This window comes from Babylonia areolata, chromosome 6 (genome assembly GCF_041734735.1).
Source record: "Babylonia areolata isolate BAREFJ2019XMU chromosome 6, ASM4173473v1, whole genome shotgun sequence".
Lineage (NCBI taxonomy): Eukaryota > Metazoa > Mollusca > Gastropoda > Neogastropoda > Buccinidae > Babylonia > Babylonia areolata.
This window is the reverse complement of record NC_134881.1, coordinates 29563777-29570003: the sequence shown is the minus strand read 5'-3', so window position 1 is coordinate 29570003 and position 6227 is coordinate 29563777. Positions and strand designations below refer to the sequence as shown.

The 6227-nt window shown below is 41.5% G+C and overlaps 1 long non-coding RNA gene across 1 annotated transcript in view; it reads right to left on the bottom strand.

The window, feature by feature from the left end:
• LOC143282908 (uncharacterized) overlaps positions 1-680 on the bottom strand; it is a 3289-nt gene extending 2609 nt beyond the window's left edge. Inside the window, exon 1 of the long non-coding RNA XR_013055326.1 lies at positions 573-680. This is a non-coding gene — a long non-coding RNA (uncharacterized LOC143282908). The remainder of the gene's footprint in view (positions 1-572) is intronic.
• Between the last annotated feature and the right edge of the window lie 5547 nt (positions 681-6227).

The following is a 6227-nucleotide window of genomic DNA, read 5'->3' as shown; positions in this document are numbered from 1 at the left end:
TATTTTTTTTTTTTTTTTTTTTTTAATCCTTTTCCTTATGAGCCACTTGTTAATATCCAGATAAGTTTACAGGCTGGTGGCCAAAATATTAATATTGTGAGACTCTCTCTCTCTCTCTCTCTCTCTCTCTCTCTCTCTCTCTCCATTACATCTTGAATACAGCTCTGAAAACCAGCTTAACATACAATTATATTCATTACGAATCAGTGGTGGTTGTTTTTTTTTAACTTAAAAGTGGAAGCATGATCGAATTTTGTGTTGCTCTCCGGTGGATGTAATGCCTTCGTTCTGTATATATATATATATATATATATATATATATATATATATATATATATATATATATATATATACATATATATATAATGGAAACCTCTTAACAATTTATTCTTTGAAGGTAATTCAGTAAAGTCGTGTCTTGCTTCAGTTTTAGTTTCCAGGAGGCGTCAAAGCGTGTTTACTGATCCATACACGCTACACAGCATGTGTGTCTTGTGTATATATATATATATAATTTATATATATATATATATATATATATATATATATATATGACCAAGAGCATTACGCACGTTGTAGTATCGCCATCTGGAGCAGCCCTCCTCGTAGCTCTCGCGCAGTCTGTCCACGTAACACATCTCCCTGCTGCAGTCCTTGAAACCCGCCAGCCGCTGCACACAGTCAATCAATCAATCAACCAATCAATCAATCAATTCCTTTAACGTCAGAAACATACAGTGCACATAAATATCCCGTCTTCAGGCTTGTCACAGATGAGAGACAAAAGGTTAGAAGTTATTTTCAGATAATTTTTTTTCTAACAAATTTGTCAGTTCATCAGGAGAATAAACAGCATTAGAACCCAGCATGTAAAAATCACTCACTCACGTGATCCATTGCAGGAGAAGAGGGAGTAAGTGGGAGGGAAGAAAGAACATTGCACAATGTATTACGAACAGAAAAGAAAAAAGAACCCACGAAATTTTGTTTAATGTATCAGTTAACCCATTTACCTGCTGAACACTGGTGACATGAATTAATTAGATTTAAATGGAGCACATAAAAAAATCTACACCTAGGTTTGTGTTTTCAAAGCGCCAACCCACGAGGGGCTAGCGAACCTCTTCGATTAACATCTGCAATAACGCAGAGAAAAACATGTCAGCAATGCCGAGACTGAGCACATAGATAAAGGGACAAACCCCATCTGTACCCGCCCCCCAAACACAACAAATGCAAGGATGATACAAAAAAATCCATAATTCGGTCACAATTGGAATAAGTTAAATGCTGTTATAGTCAGGTACAGCCAACCCAAGAAGTGGTGTGTGCGTTCAGCAGCGGTGATAGGCTGCTGGACTCTGCCAGTACAGCCTGTGAGGCCGCGGAGCCTTTTTATCAAACTTTCCACTGGCGAATCAAAGAAAGGGGCAGCTGAATAGCCTTGTCTGACACAAGCGCTTTGCATACAGTTGGTCCGCCAATCAGTCATTTTAATGAAAGAATTAGTTAACACACTACGTAATCATGAGACACAAGTATAGCATATTCACCCGCCATATGAACAACTACTAACACACCAGGAGACGCGGAGATGGGTGCGACTGAGTAATAAAACTCTTAGAATAGGACAAAAACAAGGCAAAAAGACACAGCATGACAACACAACACCCTTAAATAGATATACCCAAAGGTTGTACCAAGTTAATTAAACTCAGAGCCAACGGCAAAAAAAGACAAGCCTTCACTGAGATGCAAACACAATATAACAACCAAAAATGCATCCACGGGTCATGGTGAAGTGTTGGCTATCAGACAAGCCTCGTCTTAGGATGACTTTTGACGGAGAAAATCCAGTTGTTGTTGTTCCACTGTCACAGGCTTTTCTGTGGTGTGTGTGGGTTTTCGTACGTGTGATGGACGTCTTGCTCGAGGGTCAGACTGCATAGTACAAGGGCGAAAAAGAAATAGAATAGACACCCTTAGGTGAATGGGAACAAGTAAAGATGTCATCATAACACTCAATAAAACAATGTAATGCAAACCTTGAATACAGAAACCTCAGGCAATTAGCTAGTTGGACAATGAAAATTTCGAATGTAGGAAAGCCTTATACAGTTTCTCTAACGTGCTAAGTAGACTTATTTACGCAAAATGGATTTTTATCGTAATGCGAACAGATATCAAATATTCATTGTGAACGGTCAATTTCACAAACCGGGGGGTGTGTGTGTGCGTGGTGTGGTGTGGCAGTGCGTGCGGCGCGTGCGCGTGGCGTCGTTGTGTACGGGGTGTGCGGTGCGTTGTAGGGTGCGGCGCGGCCGTGTGTGGTGTGTAGTGTGAGTATGGAGAGGTGCGCGCGCCGCCGGTAATGAAAAACTACATCAAAATCAATCTTAATTCCAAAAACCAAAATTAACGCTAAAGAAATCAATTCTTTTAGAGCTCCTCAGGACTGAATGGTCACGAGGTGGGCTATTCACCTCTCGTTCTTGAATGACTCCAGTATGTTCGCTGGAATTTGCAGGACCAAAATTTTCAATGAATTTCTGCATGGCCAAATGAGGAGTTGAGCAGTACGCATGCATAGTTTATCCATTGACGTGAGATTACACGTGTCATACATCTGTACTTCCATAAAATACTATACGCGCTGTTCGACAGCCCCCGATATATCATTGTGAGCGTTGAATGGTCAAACAAAATTTCACTGGGCTTGGGTAACTGTTATCAACAATTAGGTGTGGTTGTTAGGAGAGAGAGTGTCTTAGCATTCGTTCTTTGTTGCGTTTGTTTAACATGATTTCAATAAGGGGTATGAAATCAGTGGGGAGGAGGAATTAAGTAGGAAGTAGGAAAGCCGGATGGTAGTAGGGTCGCTTTTACCACACACACACAACACACAAAAGCAAGTGATCCACATACAACAACAACATAAACTGGTTTTTCACAAAAAAACCACACATCCACACACAAAATAAAAAACCGTTTTCCTCCACTGTCTCTCTAATAGGTCGGAGACAGCCCCAAAGACACAGAAGAAGTCATGGCAGCTGCGTGCGGCGATAGTGGAATTGCACGTGATGCCCCATTGAGAATCCTTCGATGGCGACGTGCTGCCTGCCCTTGATCAATGGCCGCTCCGGTTCCGTTTGACAGCCGGACTTCACTGTGGATGCAAAGGGAAAAGGGCGCGATATTGCTTGTTGACAACGTGAGGTTGGTATTTCTAGTTTTTGTTTGTTTTGTTTATATCAATTTGAAAATAACAGCATACATACCCAACATCATACATACATAATCAACACCGATATAAATAATACTAAACAAAACAGAAAGAAGGAGAAAAGGGATGCGGACTGAGTAATATAAATAACTTTATTAAATGGAACAAAAACAAGGCAAAAATGAACAGCAAATAGACAACAACAACAACAACAAAAACATTAACATTAGATATACAAGTGCTTGACGCAATTCAATAAACGAACGCCAGACGTAATTTCTTAAAAAAAAAAATCAAGCCTTTCACTGAGATGCAACACACACAAATATAATCCAACACAAAAATGTCATCCAATCGGGTCACCCTGGTGCAAATGTGTTGGTTGATCATTAATTCAACGTCTGTTCAGGAAAATGACTTTTGACGGAGAAAAATTGTGCGTGCTGTGTGTGTGTGTGTGTGTGTGTGTGTGTGTGTGTGTGTGTGTGTGTGTGTGTGTGTGTGTGTGTGTGTGTGTGTGTGTGTGTGTGTGTGTGCGTGCGTGCGTGCATGAGAACGCGCTCAGACTATATATAATTACAAATGTGGCGAGAAACAGAAACTTAGAATAGACCACGCAACACAAATTAAGGAAATGGAAACAAAGTAAAGAATCGAATCAATCAAATAACAACATTAATAAAATCAACTGAGTTAATGACGTATAAAACATATGAGTCAAATATCAGAATCCTTACAGGCAATTAGCTATTGGACACTTAAATAAATTTACATAAATTCGTAATTTAAGGATGAAGACTTATACAGTTTTGTAACTGGGTTGCTGGAAAGTACAGGAATGACCTCTATCTTAACGCATGAAGAATTACGCGATTTTTTTTTTTCATCCGTATAAGCGAACAGTATTCATATTTCATTTTGAAGGCGTCAATTTCCATCAAAACACGTGTGTGTGTGTGTGTGTGTGTGTGTGTGTGTGTGTGTGTGTGTGCGTGCGTGCGTGCGTGTGTACGTGTGTGCGTGCGTGTGTGTGTGTGTGCGCGTGTGTGTGTGTGTGTGCGTGCGTGTGTGTGCGTGCGTGCGTGCGTGCGTGTGTGTGTGTGTGTGAGTATGTGTGAGTATGTGAGTGAGTGTGCGCGCGCGCGCACGTGTATGTGTAAAACTACATCAAAATCAATTCTGTAAGGTTTCCAAAGAACCACTTTACACTGGCTGGAAAGAATATAATTTCTTCTAGAGCTCGCTCAGGTAACACTGAATGGTCACCGAGGTGGGTCAATATTCACCTCTCGTTGAGTGAACTGACTCCAGTATGGTTCGCTGGAATGTTGTCAAGTGACAGCAGATCGATTTCGCAATGACATTTCAGTGCATGGCCAAAGAGGAGTGAACGTACGTCTGCACTAGTTTATCCATTGCACGGGGAGACTTACACATGATCATACATTCTGTAACTTCCATAAAATTACTATCCGGCTGTGAGCATGCCCGAGATTAGTCAGTGTGTGAGCGGTTTGAATTGTCGATGAACAAAATTTAGCACTGCGTAAATGATACTGTTATCAATACTATCATTATTGTTGTTGTTGTTGTTGTTAGTAGTAGTAGTAGTAGTAGTCGTTGTTGCATTACTGTTCTTGTAGTTGCTGCTGTTGCTGTTTATGTATTGCATAAAGGGTACTGAACAGGGTGGAGGGGAAGAGAGTAGAGAAGGTATCGGAAAGCCGGAGAGGGATAGTCAAGGGATCGGTTACACACACACACACACACACACACACACACACACACACACACACATACACACACGCACGCATACATGCAGACATACACGCACTCTCTGTTACTCTCTCTCTCTCTCTCACACACACACACACACACACACACACACACACACACACACACAAAGTCGACGAAAGAATCACGCCTCTCTGTCCATGGCACAAGCCTTTTTAGCTACTGGCTTATCTTGATATACAGCGCTCGTGACTGACATGTCACACAACACCACAAGACAACAGAACAAGAACGTCATGGCAGCTGCTGGACTGGCCATAACTACTCAAGACATTGCACGGTTGCCATAGCTACCAACCATTGCAGATTATTCCTATTCCCATGGCTGATCTGCTAGCCTGCCACTTGAACAACTGGCCGGTCTCACAAGAGGTATCGTCGTTTGGACAGCCAGGATCATCAGCTGTAATGGATGCAGGTGATTCGAACGAGTGTTCTGCGCGCAAGTAAGGGTGGGGTGGGGTGGGGTGGTGTGGAAGGGAACGGTGAGGTGTGGGGATGGAAAGAATGCTTGGTTTGGGCGAGGGAAGAGATATATGCGCTTGTGGAAGAAGGAAGAGGGTACTAACCGCAACATACTTGTTTTGTTTTATTTTTTTGTAGTTCTGGTGACTGTGGGAGGGTGGGGGTTGAGGTGAGTGCAAGTGTACTCTTCCTTCTTCTGTTTTTATTTCTTCCAGTTATTTTTTTAAAGACTGCGTTGTCATCATGACTTGCGTTTTGTCTCTTTTCTTCGTTTAGTTCAACTACTACTACTACTACTACTACTACTACTACTACTTCTTTCTCTTACCTGTCATCATCATCATCATCATCTTCTTCTTCTTCTTCTTCTTCTTCTTCTCCTCCTCCTCCTCCTCCTCCTCCTCTCTCTAGTCTTCTTTTTCTTACTCGTCGTCCACTTCTCTCGTGGAGTGAGAGAGAAGTGACCTGTTCTCTGTAATTCTACGTATCAGTTTCCTAAGTGCGTCATGGCCACGAACCATGGTTTTAGATGAACAAAAAGAACGAGAAAAATCAGATCAAGAAAAACAAGATCAAGAAGAACAGAAAGAACGAAAACAACGTGAACAGGAGCAAGAATAACAAGAACAAGTAGAGTGTGGAGTGGTGTGGTGTGGTGTAGTGTGTTGTTGGTCAAACCTGGTAAACTGCACGGTCAAAACATTATCGTAAGGAAAATAAAAAGACAGCCAATTTACTACTT